This window comes from Oncorhynchus keta, chromosome 21 (assembly GCF_023373465.1).
Source record: "Oncorhynchus keta strain PuntledgeMale-10-30-2019 chromosome 21, Oket_V2, whole genome shotgun sequence".
Taxonomy (NCBI): Eukaryota; Metazoa; Chordata; class Actinopteri; order Salmoniformes; family Salmonidae; genus Oncorhynchus; species Oncorhynchus keta.
The window spans coordinates 16,850,374-16,869,104 of record NC_068441.1 but is presented as its reverse complement, the minus strand read 5'-3'; the positions used below and the strand labels follow the sequence as shown (position 1 = coordinate 16,869,104).

At 43.4% G+C, this 18,731-nt stretch overlaps 1 protein-coding gene across 5 annotated transcripts in view; it reads right to left on the bottom strand.

The window, feature by feature from the left end:
- The window catches only part of LOC118400187 (membrane-associated guanylate kinase, WW and PDZ domain-containing protein 3-like), a 136,332-nt gene that overhangs the window by 111,060 nt on the left and 6,541 nt on the right, over window positions 1-18,731 (bottom strand). The window lies entirely within an intron of this gene.

Sequence of the window (18,731 nt, the reverse complement as noted above, 5' to 3'; positions counted from 1 at the left end):
AGGTGTTTAGCTGTGACTGCTGAGGCTCTGGGGATGGACAGAGACCTCAGGACAGGTAGAGGATGGGCCAGTGAAGCCCCATCTAGGCACAAACATTACAGGCAGGCTGAGCCAGACGTAGTAGAGTACCTCCCACCTGCACCTCCTGTACCTCCTACAGCGCTCAGTTACCAGCAATCTACGATCCCTTCCGCTGCATGGCTACTAATCATGAGCTTCTAATGACTGGTTAACAAGATTCATGGTTCTCAATGGGAAATAGAAAAGCAGAGTGGAACCCATACTGTGAGTCTGAGCCTGGGCTTAGCAGTCACATTCACACTGCCTTTGAGGCTTTAAAAAAATCTGCATTCTGGCCCCTTACCAAAGCTCTCTGTAGAAAACACGATTAGCAAAACTATTAGCGATATTTCCAAACCAAGCCCTGCTCATGCTGCCTGTACTCCACTGGCTTTAATACTACACTCTTAGAAAGATGGGTTCCAAAACGGTTCTTCGGCTGCTCCCATAGGAGAACTCTTTTTGGTTCCAGGTAGAACCCTTTTGGGTTTCATGTAGAACATTCCGTTGAAAGGGTTCTACCTGGAACCAAAAAGGGTTCTCCCATGGGGACAGCCAAAAAGCCCTTTTGGAACCCTTTTTGGTTCGAAATAGCACCTTTTTTTCTAAGAGTGTAGATCAGTAAGTACCCAGGTGGTTCAATATTCTCCTCCCTAAAATTGTTACTTAAAGTATCATTTTCACCCATGAAAGTACACCCCCTACCTCTGGCGCTGTTTACTTAGCCTTTACCATGCCCACTGACTGAGTGGTGGGTTGGTGTAAAGTGTGGAGGAGCTCAGCTGGGTTCCATCGATGTGAGCCCTGTTCTGTTGCTCATGGCATCTGTGGCACACGTTGCCTGGCCTCTCCTGCAGAGCCCTATGCCCAGCAACAATGCCTCCATATGGGTCACTCTCCCCTTACCCCTTTCCACTCCAGGCCCCTGGGCCAAGAACAGCTCTCCAAACCCCTCACCCCTCTCCCTGTGCTTGGTCCCTAAGCATGGCGCAGGGATTTTATGTCAGACAACCAGCCAGTGACAACATCACCATAGTACTGTAGATCTATGTGAATCCACTCCAGTGGAGCAGGGGAAGGGGGGTAAGTTACACTGACTGCTGGGCTCTTAGCTAGCAGGCCTTTCAGACATTCATTATTTAGACCAGCTAAAAATACATCAGAGGCAGCTCCCTAGCAGCACATGATGCATCTGGATCTCACAGGCAGGCAGGAAGGCAAGCAGGCAGCATCCTGCTCATTCTTTAGTCTGATGTGTAGAGAGTAGCTAGATCTATGGTACACCATAGGTAGCTATCAAGCAAATCATAAGCATACATATCTATGAGAAAACACCTAGAAATACGCCCAAACATATTTTCTCCCACACACACACGAATAGACAAGCTAATGCAATTCAGAGCGGCTCACAAACAGTATGACAGTACGCTAATTTGTACACAAGCACTCCGAGCATATAACACCTGAAAAAAAATGGATTAGTGAACCAGATATGTCTCATGGGCAGATTAGACTAAACTAAACTAAACATATCCCTGGTGAGTGTGAGATGCTGCTGCCCCGCTGCATTAAAACGGCTATGCATCATGGAAAATTAATAAGAAACACAGCCCATGAAATCAAACTGCTAACAGGTCAAAGATTGTACTGCACTCATTGTTAATTGCATTGGGGAGAGAATGTCAACTTAATTATTTCACTTTGAGCTGGAAATAATTCCCTGCAAATCAATTTAACACATTTCCAATGCAAGTCAGAACTCACACACAGCAGAACCCCCTAAGATATAACCAAGGTCCCAGGGGTCCAACAGCTACTCTGGTCTGAAATAGATCAGACACTGCTAATTGGTAAAACCGACACTGGTAATTGGTAGCACATATTAAAATAATAAAAACAAGTACACAAATACACCTTTGGCTTTATAGAATGACAAATGCTATATTGAATTCCCTATGTTTGGTAGCCCAAATAAGGATACATTTTTTTTTTTTTTTTTACCATCAATAACATCTTTAATGGTTAATGGTCTGCAAAGAAAAATCCTCATCAGGGTACATATAAAAAGCATTTTGACTGCAGGTAGACTACCATCCATTTATAAAGAGGTAGTGGTTTCCAGTTTGGATAAATTGGCTTCCAGGTCTCCCCATGGACATCGACTGAATTGAACCAGCACCTTGATGTTGTCGATAGAGAAATAAACAGATCAATTCTGCATTCAAGCACTTCAGCAGGGAAAGCCCTCTTGAGATTGCAACACAAATCACGTTGTTCTCCACACACTCCAACCGAGTCAAGCTCACTGTGCAAATGGAGAACATCACTCGCGTTCTCTACAAACGGCTTCTTGCGGCAGTGCGTGTGTGCAGACAGCATAGGCAACACAGAGATTCCAAAATACATAAGAGATGCATATCCTTTTACTATCATAAAACCCATACATACCAATTCGGTATAAAGCTGTGCAACAATGGCAGCCATGCACCAGGTATATTCAGGGAGGAATATGGGAACACAGCTTTGAGTGGAGCAAAGTAATAGCATGGGAAAAGGGAGCAGCGAAAAGCAGACAACTTCAAATTAGAAATGTGAGCCGGTAGCGCAAAGAGAACTGATCTTACGTGACATGAAATCTACAGTAGGATCTCAGCAGTCAGAAGCAGCTGGATATAAGCTCTTTAACACGAGGTTACATATCAGATTTCTCTCTAAAACCTTTCTGAGATTGTTCTGAAAAGTAACTCAGCTGACAGAGCTATCTTTAGTTGGAAAACAGGTATTTGTGGTTTGAGTGTGTGCATGTGTGTCTGCGTTTCTGCCATTTGGCCTACATGTACTATGTTTGAGTATTGATGTATCTGTCTCTTCTGTGGTGTTACAACGACCATGACAATTCCCCTGAGACTGTAGCATAACCTACATGATCTATCTATACTACTGTATCTCCATGACCTGTCAACTAGCCCTTTCCTGGAGTCCATGTGTACCAGAATGGCTGTCCAATTTCTCCTGTCCTCCCACAGGTATGGATACAGGAATGTACATGTCCCGGGCCACAACATACCTACAATCTGGAAAGACAGGCTTATAGCCGAAACCAGACAGGTTAGAGCCTCCTTCCCACTAAATCAACACAAAGGGACGAGCATAGACAGTTCTCCTCAGCCCTCTGAATCAGTCCGGCTCTACAGTACATAATGGCCTATTTATCTAGCCATTGCTTTCTCCGCCAGATCTATAGACTCTGTCATTAGCCTGCCCTACTGCCACCCCAACATGCACGCACGCATGCACGCACGCACGCACGGACGCGCACACATACACACACACGCACACATAGAATATTCCATTTAATCAGTGCGAATGACACTGTGCACATATTACAAAAGAAGGAATAAAGTTTTCTTTTTTACAGGCAACACTTGAATGACCAACATTTTAACTCAAGGATTTGTGGTTAAGACACAGACACATATCTTGGTACGTTCCCCCCAGGGCCTGAACAGGAGGAGAAAATACATGTGTGTGTGTGTGGTACTGGGAGGAGAATATACTAAAGAAAGAAAGTGAGAGAAAGGGAAAGGAGAGGTAGAAGGGGAAATGGGGAGAAAGGGCACTTGGAGCAGAAATGCTTCACTGCCTCTGCGGCCTGCCACCTCGCATCACAGAGCAGAGGTTGACAGATGAATGCAGGAGCGGACCAATAATAGAAACCGTTTGGCCAGGAATAAACCCCTGGATAGGAAAGGAGCACAGACACATCTACGAACAGCACTGGGGTTTGGGGGAAAGAGAGAACATTCCTAAGAGTCCATACACTATACAAAGGAAAACCCCACAATGGCATATGGTTTACATTCTCTTAGCCTCCCTTTCTCCTCCCTCCGACCTCCTCTCCCATCCTCTCCGTCTCCTGCGGCAACGGGTCCATGGAGGCTCACAGAGCAGTACTAACACCATGTGACCTGCTCATCTGCTCGCTATTCCCTTCATTTCCACTAAACCCCCACCCTTCATTCACATCTAAAATGTCGCCCGAGGATAGAGTTTGGTTTAGACTACTATCTGTCATTGTCACTTAAGGTTGATGTGTGGCCACCTCCACACACAATATTTTGCCATTCTGCCATAAGACTATGAATAAAAACTGTGTGGTGTGGAGGTTTTCATGTTGAGCTAATAGAAATTAAACTCAGGTGGAGTATAATAAGGCTGCTGGGAGGTCTCCCATGTCTCAATAAAACTCTATAATAACAGTCAGAGTGAAAGGAGTGATAAGAGACCAAAACCCAGAGCTGGGAAGAAAATCAATCCAGCTTTATCACACCTCCAATGGCTTTTCAGAGACATCCATGACACACTGTGAAATCCAATACAGGAATATGACAAAAACATAAGCATTACAGAAAATAATTGAACTCTTTTGGGGCGACATTTTATGTTCATAGTTGTCATAGAGTAAGACTTTACAACAGGGAGAATATTTGGAAAAGCAGTTGTGGATGGATTTGGTATAGACAGGGCATAAGAGTTCAGAGAAGGCTACAGAATGTTTTCTATCACGCTGGGTGGATCTGAATACCAATGGCTTTAATCATGAGCTAGGAAACAGGATCATCAGCCCAAGCGGTGCACTGTGAATGCTCATCCCTGGCTGCCTAACAGGGAGGTGGTGTTTAAACTCAGGTGACAGCCACAATGAGTAAAACATTTGTTCTGAAAACATTTGTTCTGTTCCAAACACGTCTGGTGTTCAGACACTCAGGAATTCAGTCTTGTGGGAAAAAAACACAACACCTCTGTCCTGCTAATTAAAGAGGATGTTCGCTCTGATCTTTCACAGGTACATTTTGAGATCTAAATGCGGGTACAGATATCAGACTGCGATTTGAAGACTATGAATGTAATGCAATGAGCTGTCTACAAGAGTGTGCAAAGCTGTTATCAAGGCAAAGGGTGGCTACTTTGAAGAAACTCATTACTTTAACACTTTTTTGGTTACTACATTATTCCATATGTGTAATTTCATAGTTTTGATGTCTTCACTATTATTCTAAAATGTAGAAAATAGTACAAATAAAGAAAAACCCTAGAATGAGTAGGTGTGTCCAACCGTATGACTGGTGCTGTATACTCACATTCAGTGCATTCGGAAAGTATTCAGAACCATTGACATTTTTCATATGTTGTTACGTTACAGCCTTATTCTAAAATTGATACAATCATTTTTTTTGTCTCGTCAATCTACTACACACAATACCCCATAATGACAAAGCAAAAACAGGTTTTTAGACATTTTTGCAAAGTTATTCAAAATAAAAAGCTGAAATACCACATTTACATAAGTATTCAGACCCTGATGCTACAAGCTTGGCATACCTGTTTTGGGGAGTTTCTCCCATTCTTCTCTGCAGATACTCTCAAGCTCTGTCAGGTTGGATGGGGAGCGTCGCTGCACAGCTATTTTCATGGCTCTCCAGAGATGTTCGATCGGGTTCAAATCTGGACTCCGGCTGGGCCACTCAAGGACATTCATAGACTTGTCCCGAAGACACTCCTGCGTTGTGTTTGCTGTGTGCTTAGGGACATTGTCCTGTTGGAAGGTGAAGCTTCGCCCCAGTCTGAGGTCCTGAGCGCTCTGGAGCAGTTGTTCATCAAGGATCTCTCTGTACTTTGCTCCGTTCATCTTTCCCTCGATCTTGACTAGTCTCCCAGTGCCTGCTGCTGAAAAAAATAGCCACAGCATGATGCTGCCTCCACCATGCTTCACCGTAGGGATGGTGCCAGGTTTCCTCCAGATGTGACACTTGGGATTCAGGCCAAAGAGTTCAATCTTGGTTTCATTAGACCAGAGAATCTTGTTTCCCATGTTACGAGAATCCTTTAGGTGCCTTTTGGCAAACTCCAAGCGGGCTGTCATGTTCCTTTTACTGAGGAGTGGCTTCCATCTGGCCACTCGACCTTAAAGGCCTGATTGGTGGAGTGCTGCAGAGATGGTTGTCCTTCTGGAAGATTTTCCCATCTGCGTAGAGGAACTCTAGAGCTCCTTCAGAATGACCATCGGGTTCTTTGTCACCTCCCTGACCAAGGCCCTTCTCCCCCGATTGCTCAGTTTGGCAAGGCAGCCAGCTCTAGAAAGAGTCTTGGTGGTTCCAAACTTCTTCCATTCAAGAATGATGGAGACCACTGTGTTCTTGGGGCCCTTCAATGCTGCAGAAATGTTTGGTGTCCTTCCCCAGATCTGTGCCTCGACACAATCCTGTATCAGAATTTTACAGACAATTAATTTGACCTCATGGATTGGTTTTTGCTCTGACATGCACTGTCAACTGTGGGAGGTTTGTGTCTTTCCAAATCATGTCCAAACAATTGAATTTACAACAGATGGACTCCAATCAAGTTGTAGAAATATCTCAAGGATGATCAATGGAAAAAGAATGTACCTGAGCTCAATTTCGAGTCTCATAGCAAAGAGTCTGAATGCTTATGTAAATAAGGTATTTCTAAAAGCCTGTTTTAGCTTTGTCATTGTGGGATTTTGTGTGTAGATTGAGGAGGAAAGATATTTATTTAATACATTTTAGATTAAGGCTGTAACGTAACAAAATGTGGAAAAAGTAAAAGGGTCTGAATACTTTCTGAAAGCAGTGTACAGTAGAGAGTCAGGTTAGAGTTTGTGTCTACAGGGAAGATTTGAAGCACTCTCATCAACTCATGAATATAGTTCTGTTAAAGATTGGTTGCTAAAATCCCAATAGTTCACCTAATTGCAGTTTATGTGACAAAACAAACAAGTATAGTGTAGAGAATCAATGTACCACCTAAACCGCTGTGAAATATATTTTCCATAACCAAAAATATAACATTTCAGTTGTTTGAGGCCGGTGTACAAACCCAAAACTAAAGGAAATAGAACAGATGTACTGCCTCTTAGACTTCAATGAGAATGACCCATCTATAACACGCATTTCAATGTGAATTTGGTCGGGTTGCCCAAAAAGTGACATTTTGTCGCTTTAACACCTCCATCAGACACATGCACTGAATGGAAATATGTCCTTCAAGTCAGAGAGGAAAAGGCTGTCAAGGCTGCATGACATCACTCACTTAGGAGGGACAGGTTATGACCAAACATACCATCAGCAGTAGATCAAGAGCGATAGCTGAATGGAAGCCGTCTATGCCAGGCATCAATAATCATGTCAGGTAGATGGAAAAGTATTCAACCATGAATACCACTACAACCACGAGGCTTGTTCAGTAGTACTATACCATTTCTGTTTCAGGTTCAACTGGTTTCCATCAAACACCATTCTCCCTTGTCAACAACACAAAATCAGATTCTTTGCATGCCACAGACGTACAACAGCATGTGATCCCTGCCCTGTCACTGAGGCTGTCACACAGAGCAAAGGTCCATAGTGTCTTAATTCATCACTACCCTCTTGTGCCTTCCAGACACCTCATGCCATCATGGCTCTTACTCCTGCCTTCCAGCAGCATGGGGATAAGGTCTCCACCACAGGGAGATGGAGATGGTTCCTCTCTACCTGAGCAACAGGGAGAATGGGAGAATGACTATACTCTGGTTTCAAAGTGTATGTTGGGGTTTAAGTGCTGAGCGATTAACAGAAATGTTGGTCATTTTGTGGTTTGATTGCGTTGGTCCTGGCTAGCTTAATGATCAGGTCGGTAGCTAGCTAGCACTCGCTCATGTGGCTGCTAGCACCATTTTGAAAAGGGGCATGAGGGAAGCCCTACAGGAAGAGCGCATGCGAGCAGGCAATGCTGAAAAGTCATCTTTAGACGTGTTGTACTTTTTTTAAATGGAGTTTTGTAATTGACTAAAACAAGCAGATAACAAGAAGATTGCATTTGAAAAAGGTCAAGTATTTGCTGTGAGCCAATGGGGTAACCTAGGTAACCACTGGTTGTTTTCCCCACAGGCGGACGGGGTCACACAACGTTCTATCTAATACAGACTGGGAGTATAGGCAGCAACTCTATAGAGATGAGATGATGACTTAGAATGAAATAAAAGTAATCAAATAAAATATGCAATATACACAATAACTGAAATTGGTCATTACATGGCATGACCTGTTTTATGACAGAGAAAGGGGGGCTGGTGTGAATAACTTATGGTTAATAAGTGATGAGCAGTAATGGGAAGTCACCACCACCATTGGACTTTGTTATTTTAAAGATTCTATGTTACAGCATTCATCCCACATAGTGCAGAGTGCATTTAGTGTCTAATCTTTTTGGAATTGAAAACCGTGATTATTTTTTTAATAATCGAACCGAAACCGAACCGACTTCAAAAAGCACAAATCGCTCAGCACTACATGCAATGCAACACCCTTGATTGATTCTCACTTCCATTTAAAATGCAGGAGAAAGGCACAAAGCTCACTCCATGACTCACATGGGTGGGACGGTACAGGTCTAGACATGCCCAACAAATAAGATTATTCACAATGGACTGATACTAAAGGAATAATGAAGGCTGTGTCATGTAAGCAGCCGTGTAACTATAACTGACAGTTATTTCAGGTTTATTAATTGTTCAAATGTCACCTTGCAAACAGACAGTAAATGCATTTCCATAATCCTCTCATAACCAGTACTGCAGGCATTGTTTGAGTGGCACTATTAATTTCCAACATAACATGAACATTCTCCTCAAGTAAACTGTAAATCAAATGCAGCCGTGCCATGGCGAGGCTGGGCATGTGGTTTATGATATGGATGTTGTCTCGACAGACACCCATCTACAGAGCGTCCCCTTCACATGATGGGAGCCAAGCAGCAGCAGTTGTCATGCAGTTCAGCCAGGGAGAAAAGAGGACAACCAGGCTGACAAGGGACAAGAGGCAACCATGTCAAAACAAAAACTGAGTATCTGTAATGAGCCGGTGCAGAGAGACCATAATGCTGCACCACCTGCACCATGCAACTACTGTACACAACCCCCGGCAGAGAAAGAGAGAGACACACGCACACACACACACACACACACACACACACACACACACACACACACACACACACACACACACACACACACACACACACACACACACACACACACACACACACACACACACACACACACACACACACACACATCCACCGGGCATGTCAAACCAGGTCAGGCCTAAATCACCACTACAGATGTAGGATCTTAATTTGTTCACAATTTTGTTGCTGAGAATTTTCCTGTACGCAGGAAATGCAGATGAGTTTTGTGATTTACATAAATGCACTGAAAACCCACACTAACACATGGTTATAGTAACAGTATTGCACTTTTCATGTAGCTTACTTTTGGCAAACTAATAGCCTAACGACTGAACAAGCAACATTATGGACTAAACGTTAAAATCCTGTTGCTGCAGGATTATTTTGCTATGACAATATAGGTCAAATGAAGATCCTACATCTGTATCCTTACTAAGCCACAGCTCAGAACACTCTGAGCAAATGTGTTCACAGGCCAGGCCAGGGGCAGCATCACTTATGAATATTCATAGCCATTCACTCAAGAATATCACAAACCGACATGGCATGACCTGTTTTATGACAGAGAGAGGGGGGCTGGTGTGTTAACGTTAATACATTTATGGTTTACTTACAACATATCACTACGCATTACACAATAAAAACGGCTATAAAACCATGCTCATCTCTTCTACTCACCCTTTACAAGTTCCTCCATCACTGAGTCAGTACCCCTATATAAACCGGTTTATAATCAGATCACAGCCAGAGAGGTGGCTCCACTGCTGAGTTAATGCATGTAGCTGAACTGTTTAACATATGTGTGGAGACCCATGTGTAAGAATATGGGACTGATTAGCGTCTGTGTGTGTGTGTGTGTGTGTGTGTGTGTGTGTGTGTGTGTGTGTGTGTGTGTGTGTGTGTGTGTGTGTGTGTGTGTGTGTGTGTGTGTGTGTGTGTGTGTGTGTGTGTGTGTGTGTGTGTGAGAGAGAGGGAGAGAGAGCTCTGCATGTCAGCTCTATGAGTATGCCACTGCTGCTCTTTGTCATCAACAGATCAGAGTGGATCCCACGGTGAAGATATCACAAACACTCACACAAACACACACACACCTCCCCTTCTCCGCCATGGGGTCTGTGGCTCTATGGGGAGCCTATGGGGATTACAACAAATTATGTAACCTCTTAAACACAGACGTTCTCTCAGGACATTGCTTTCTAGTTGCTCTTGGTAATCCCATGATCATAGAGCTAGAGGGGAGGGGCAGGTTTGGCGAAAGGCAGATCTGCATGTAGATGCTTGTTATGACAGAATGTGTTCTCAATAACCTAGTTAGCTACCTTGGTAATAAAGGTAACACAGTGCCTTCACAAAGTATTTACACCCCTGACTTACAGCCACACAAAGGTTTGCCGCCGGGAAATTTGAGGCATTATCAAGTGTTTGCCAAATTGTAAATGAGAGACTGATGAAGCGTGTACAGCCTGCGCAAAAAAACTAAGCAGAGTTCATGCCTTTCATTCAACTTTTTTTCAAATCATCATTAAAGTCGCATTATGCAGCCTTACAATGTATTAAAATCAAAACATATAGCCCAACAAATGTAGTTTGTTAATAACTCTACATTAATAACTCTAAATTAAGCATATAGGAGTACCTATTTCTTTGTTAACAGCTCAACACAGAATAGACGCATGTGCGTACTCCCTCAAATCGTTTGGAGACAACGTCCTTTGAATTTCATTCAGCTTTGTTCAATTGTATTCTTCATACTATAAATAATAATATAAATATAAAATATTCTAAGCCAATCTTGTCTGCTAAATTAACTTGTGTAGCCCACAGCTATTATGCAGAGCCAGATGAGGATCTAACATAAGGACAACTTGTCACGGATCCCTCCGGAACTTTCATCACGCACACCTGTCCCCTATTCCCACTGATTAGTATTTGTATATATGTGCCCTTTGGTTTCCATGGTCTTGTCGATTACTGTTACAATGTCCATTGGTGCGTGTGAGTACCTGTGCTGTGTGTTTTGGGCTTTCGTGCCCTTGTGGATTGCGCAGTTGATTACGGGTCTCGTCCCGTTGGTTAATCATTGTGCGCGTGTGTATTTATTCAAGGTACTCCTCGCTCTTTTGTTTGGGTTTCAACCCTGTGTTGTTGTTACGTGTTTGTTTGGTATTCGTCCCCGTACCCTTACACGGCACGCTGTAATTTGGGTAAGAAATAAAAAAAACTATTACGCATTCCTGCACCTGTCTCCCGAATCATTGTTACCAACGTGACACAACTCAGAGTATGCTATTCTGTTCTTCTGAAATAAATTACATTTTCTTCATATCATATTTCTTCAGACCTGTCTAAAATAAATAATGGATTTATTGTGAAGGTGTAGGCTATATTACATGGATGTATTAGACTTTTAAAAATGTAGATGTTTCAAAGGTCTGCATCAGTGTGGAAGCTAGGAGACAGTAAATGTGTTTATGTTAACTAACGATCAATTACTATGAGAGCAGCAGTTCTTTGCTTGATCATTTTGTGACCTGCCACAGCCCTAGTTATGGATATGCTTGTAATTGTTCAGGATTAAAAATAAATGGAATGGAGCTAAACACAGGCAAAATCCTAGAGGAAAACCTGGTTCAGTTTACTTTCCACCAGACATTGGGAGATGAATTCACCTTTCAGCAGGACAATAACCTGAGAAAAAGAAGAAACCCGCACACTGCTCTTGATAGTATCATTGCTCTTCTTACTAAGGCCTTGAGGCCGATAAATAAAGCTTATTAAAGAGCAGTGTGCAAGTAAAGCTTATGATACTATCAAGAGCAGTGTGCAAGTTTCTTCTTTTTTCTCATTTTATTCAACTGTTACCATGCACCTGCAAAAAAAAGAGCTCAGATGTGTGAGTACCTTTAGAATTTTAAATTAGCAGGACAATAACCTAAAGCACAAGGCCAAATCTATACTGAAGAATTTGAAGAATTTCGAAAAGAACAATGGGCAAATGTGGAATAAGTCAAGGAGTATGAATATTTTCTGAAAACACTGTATGTGGCTGGACAACTCTGATCTGGGATTTGTTCAGCTCCATCACACAATCATGACTGCCATTTTGCTTAGCCCTGCCTAGGGTGGCTCAGTCTAAAATACACTGTGAAAAGCCCAAAGGACAAAGAACGAATTCAGATGGAGTATCCAATGCTGAACTTTGAAGGGAGGCATGAGGAGATCTTGTTGATTATGGGGGTTAGAGAAAATCCCAGAGCTCCTGGTCGTAAGGTTCTGGGAACCCATGTCGTCCTGTAAAGGGCTCTTCAGTCAGTCTGAAGGTCTGCCGCTGTTGCTATCTCGGCTCTGTAATGTCTAATTTGCATTCGTCGACACACAGCCAGTAAGGGAGGCCTAAGAGCGTGGTGCTGGCCAGCATTAAGTTTCCAGAAAGCCAACTGTTCTTCGGTCGCCACAGTGGGCGAATATTAAAACACCTAGATATTGTATAGAGTAGGTTGAAGTTCTGCTGTTGATATTATTTATGGAGGGCACAGTTTGGTACTACATTTTATTAGCAGTATCCTTTTGTAAAAAATAACTTCACTGCTCTCATTCATTGAGTACGTTTACATACACACTAATAATTCAATATTTAACTGATTATGGCAGAATGCCAAGTATGGCATTAGTCATGTAAACACCTCATTCTGCTTATGTATATATGTTTTGTGTTTTGTTTTTTACCTCCTTTTTTTGCCCAATTTCAATTACGATCTTGTCTCATCACTGCAAATCCCCAACGGGTTGGGAGAGAAAAAGGTCAAGTCATGCGTCCTCCGAAACATGACCCACCAAACCACACTCCTTAACACCGCCCGCCTAAACCGGAAGCCAGCTGCACCAATGTGTCGGAGGAAACATGGTCACTGTGGTAGAACATTTAAACGTTTTAAACAAACTATTATATTAACTTGACTATCCACAATAATCACATTGTTGTATGCATGTTACCATGCTCATTTTGTCCTTACCTGGGACTGACTTTGGCATTCATGCTATGACAGACTATCTATTTGAGGTGTCCGGCAATGGCCTGATCCACTGTTTTAGTGCTCAATGTGTGTGATGCCTGCCTGTATACACACACCCACAGACACAGACACAGAAACACAAACACGGCCCTGGCACAAACCCTGAGAAAGCCATCTACACTCCCTGCCCCCCTCATATCGTCATTATCATCAATACAACACAGAGCTGTATCAAACTGCACACACACACACACACATTCTCTCCATGGCTGATGTTAATGCCGCCTATCAATTTTGCTTCAGTCAGAAACCTAAGCTGGTGTCTAATGTTCCTTTTAAAAGAGCACGGTAATTCAAATGTCCAGGCCCATTACCTGGGAGCGATTTAAAGGTGACCTGAGTTCATCTTCCTGTGGATAAACACCAATGAGGACAAAATAATAAATGCTGCTGAATGAAAAGTGACACTCTGGTCTGGGGTAGTTAGTCAGTAGTGGCTATTAGTGGCATCTCACATCTCTGACCCATGCTGAAGGGGAGAGTCAATGACTGTCTTTCCGAAGGCGGCTAGCGCTCACTGTTGCATAAAGATAGTGTCCATCATGAACGGGAGCGTTTCGGTCAGTAACTGTATTACCAGTCCCTAATAATGCAAACAACCAGTCAGATAATGACTCTCAACTGATCAACCACCACTCCAGAATGACACACACAATACATCTCTCAACCCAACCTAATGAAGACCAGCCCTGGTGAGCACACTTTATTATGTTGTTTATTCTAAAATACATAATGAATGATTGTGATATTTCAGTAAATTATTCCATTAGAAGCGAATGCACTGCTTCAGGACAAAGCAATGTGGTTATACATCAAGGTCGCGACAAGAATAAATGGCAAATGCAATAGCTATTGGCCTTACCATCGATGCTGACTAAAAAAGAGGGAGAAAAAGACAGGGACTCTCTATATGACTGACATCTGGCAAAATACTCTCCCAATATCCCAAAATATCCCAAAATCATTAGTATTCAGACCCCTTGACTTTTTCCACATTTTGTTACATTACAGGCTTATTCTAAAATTGATTACATAAAAACAGTTCCTCATCAATCTACACACAGTACTTCATAACGACAAAGAAAGAACAGGTTTTTATAAATCTTTACAAATTTATAAACATTTCTATGAGACTCCAAATTGAGCTCAGGTGCATCCTTTTCCATTGATCTTCCTTGAGATGTTTCTACAACTAGATTGTAGTCCACCTGTGGTAAATTCAATTGACCTGAAATTATTTGGAAAGGCACATACCTGTCTATAGAAGGTCCCATAGTTGACAGTGCATGTCAGAGCAAAAACCAAGCCATGAGGTCGAAGAAATTGTCCGTAGAGCTCCAAGACAGGATTTTTAAAAATGTATTTTACTAGGCAAGTCAGTTAAGAACAAATTCTTATTTTCAATGACAGCCTAGGAACAGTGGGTTAACTGCCTGTTCAGGGGCAGAACGAGAGATTTGTACTTTGTCAGCTCGGGGGTTTGAACCTGCAACCTTCCAATTACTAGTCCAACGCTCTAACCACTAGGATACCCTGCCGCCCGAGACAGGATTGTGTTGAGGCACAGATCTGGGGAAGGGTACCAAAACATTTCTGCAGCATTGAAGGTCCCCAAGAACACAGTGGCCTCTCTGATTCTTAAATGGAAGAAGTTTGAGCAATCGGAGAGAAGCACCTTGGTCAGGGAGGTGACCAAGAACCCGATGGTTCTAGAGTTCTAGAGCTCTAGAGTTATTCTGTGGAGATAGAACTTTCCAGAAGGACAACCATCTCTGCAGCACTCCAACAATCAGGCCTTTATGGTAGAGTGGCCAGACGGAAGCCACTCCTCTGTAAAACGCAAGACAGCCAACTTGGAGTTTGCCAAAATGCACCTGAAGGACTCTCAGACCATGTGAAACAAGATGACCTGGTCTGATGAAACCAAGATTGAACTCTTTGGCCTGAATGCCAAGCGTCACGTCTGGAGGAAACATGGCACCATCCCTACGGTGAAGCATGGTGGTGGCAGCATCATGCTGTGGGAATGTTTTTCAGAGGAGGGACTGGGAGACTAGTCAGGATCGAGGGAAAGATGAACGGAGCAAAGTGCAGAGAGATCCTTGATGAAAAACTGCTCCAGAGCACTCAGGAACTCAGACTGGGGCGAAGGTTCACCTTGCAACAGGACAATGACCCTAAGTACACAGCCAAGACAACGCAGGAGTGGCTTCGGAACAAGTCTCTGAATATCTTTGAGTAGCCCAGCCAGAGCTCAGACTTGAACCCGATCTTAAAATCTCTGGAGAGCCCTGAGAATAGCTGTGCAGCAACGCTCCCCATACAAACTGACAGAGCTTGAGAGGATCTGCAGAGAATAATTGGAGAAACTCTCCAAATACAGGTGTGCCAAGCTTGTAGCATCATATCCAAGGAGACTCGAGGCTGTAATAACTGCCAAAGGTGATTCAACAAAGTACTGAGTAAAGTCTGAATACTTATGTAAATGTGATATTTCAGTTGTTGTTGTAATCAATTTTAGATGAAGGCTGTAACCTAAAAAAATTGTTTTTTAATAGAAATTTGCAAAAATGTCTAAAAACCTGTTTTTGCTTTGTCAATATGGAGCATTGTGTGTGTGGATTGATGAACAACGATTTAATCGATTTTAGAATAAGGCTGTATGGAACGTAACAAAATGTGGGGAAAAATGAAGGTGTCTGAAAACTTTTCGAATGCACTGTATATCCTATTCCTGTGTGACCTTTTCCCCTCTCCCTCCCTCTATCCCTCCCTCCTCTGTCTCTTATTGCTCATTAAACAGTGACATTGTGACCTATGTCGCCACTGTTACACGTAATTCCCCAGGTACTGGAGGACTGGGATATCCCAGAAGCCCCAGCTATGCCCCAGTGCTTGAATAACATTTGATTTGATTTGACAGAGGCTGCTGATGGACAGGAGTTCATCAGCCAATCATCATCACACCTATGGTCTGGTTCAAAAATAACCAATTCAATCTTACATCAAGTAAAGATAGGCATCATTTGTTTCTATGGAGGATGCTTTGTGCCTGTAAGTAACATTGGGAAATGTTTCTTTGTTCCTTTTCTGTGACTAAGAATACAACCAGTCCCATATAGGAGCAGCTCCAGTAAATTCACACACACTGTAGATCAAGCCATCTGTCACTGTCAAATCTTCACACAGAAGCTATAACCATGAGCCAATCCCGACTCAGAAGCTCCAGCCATCATCCATTCCTAAAGTAGAAGCTGTAGCTGTCAGCCTATCCTCACAGACTATAAGCCTCCTTTCCCTTATGTTTTCTATTCCAAGGCAATGCTGGAGAGTGAGAGCAGGACCAATTTAATTATGGTGGGACTAATGAGAGCACTAGGGACTACAATGTGTTTTAGACATTACAGATTTACTGTAATACCACCACCACGCAACACACACACACACACACACACACTGGGGAGAGTACGGAGAGTAGCTTCCTTGCCTAAATTAATTATTGAGCACTAGGAGTAGGGTTGGGATCGACTTCACGCTCGTTTGTTTTCCAGTTGTTCTGTGCATCCCCCTCTCCCCCCTCACCGCTCCCACATACACACAAACACACACACACACCCCATTGCATGTGAGACTGGTGTGTTCTTAAGTGAGAGGTTTAGATGATGTCTCCTGAGAGCTAGATGATATGGGAAGGCCTGTGATGTAGGCTAGCTATGTAAGGTTAGGTGAGCCAACAGTGAGGGCTGAGCAGCTGCCTACGACTCTGATGGCAGACGGTAAAAGAAGCAGAAACAGAAGCAAAAAGAGGAAGTGATGTCATGAAAACACATTGTAACAAAATAAAGCAAAAAGACCAGGATATTTAAAGAATAGTATTTTGTGTGATTTTGTGTGTTTCCGGTGTCCATGGTGATTGTAGTAGGCTACAGAAGAAGTGCTCCTGCAGAAGAACATATCCCACGCATTCAGCGATTATTATTACTTTGCCTTCTCCTCGTTGAGACGGCAACCACTTATTTTCCTGAACAACTGGTTGCTGGCGTACAATTTATTCTCTCAGAACCACCAAGATGAAAGCAAATAGGAGGGGGAAGTGTGTGTGTTGGTGTGGGGGGGAGAAGAAAAGAAAGAGAGATTGAAAAAGAATGAGAGAGATACATAGAGAAAATCATTAATGAGGAAAGGTTGAGCAGAGTGGGATGCTTTGGGCATGGTGAAACACAAACTAATTGTCATGCTCTAGTACTGCGACAGCGGCAGCTCACTTCTTAGTTTCTGACAGGCTCACGTGTCCCTCTGTTGCACGGATGCTGGTGATTAGTGTTAGTGGCCTGCTGGTGGTAGACTGAACAAGGATGTGACAAACATGCTATTTGCAGAGGATTAATTTGACATACTGGGCCCATCACCTGCTGCTAGGAACACAACACAAGCCCTATCAAATGTGTAAAGCGTTCCAAAATCCTGATGCCAAAAAGCATACTGGGCCTGCAGGAACTTTTCACATCATGTTGACTGATGTACATATCTAGGCTACTAAGCTCTACTTCTCCGATGTCAATATTGCCTGGAGTTCTCTGTGCCACTGCTGACATATTTTGGGAGACTGGCTAGCTCAGCTCTGTACTCTCTCTCCAACTAGAACAGGAGCCAGATGTTTCTGCCTAACCAGGGGGCCTCTCAGCTTGTGTTCCCTCCAGTTTTCTGGCAAGCGACCGACCCACACAAATCTCATTCTGATGACAAAGCAGGGCCTGTCAAGAGGAGGACTCTATCGAGACTGGAGAGCCACTTCCCAGATATGAGTTGTGCATTAGCGCGATTAACCCACGCCCACCATCTCTATTGCATACCATTACAGGGTGCAGGATTGGATCCAATTGGGCCTCCCAAGTGGCGCAGTGGTCTAAGGCACTGCAGTGCAATGCTAGCTGTGCCACTAGAGATTCTGGGTTTTGAGTCCAGGCGCTGTCGTAGCCGGCCGCGACCGGGAGACCCATGGGACGGCACACAATTGGCCCAGCGTCGTCCGGGTTAGGGGAAGGGTTGAACGGCAGGGATGTCCTTGTCGCATCCCGCACTAGCGACTCCTGTGGCGGGCCGGGCGCAGTGCACAATGACACGGTCGCCAGGTGTACGGTGTTTCCTCCGACACATTGGTGCGGCTGGCTTCCGGGTTAAGAGGACATTGTGTCAAGCAGCATTGTGGCTTGGTTGCATTGTTTCGGAGGACGCACGGCTCTCTGCATTCCCCTCTCCCAAGTCCGTACGGGAGTTGCAGCGATGAGACAAGACTGTAACTACCAATTGGATACCATGAAATTGGGGAGAAAAAGGGGTAAAAAAAATACAAATAAGGATTGGATACGTTCCTCTATATTGGTGTAATCAGCAGGTAATGTGAAATATGGTTACGTGTGTGTGAAAGACAGAGGCTGCTACACTGCCTTCAGCACAGTGGGACCCACTGTAGACAGACACAGCATGCACACCATTACATAGATTCTCTATTGAATAATAGCACACATCACAGGAGGTTGGTGGCACCTTAAATGGGGAGAACTGGCTCCT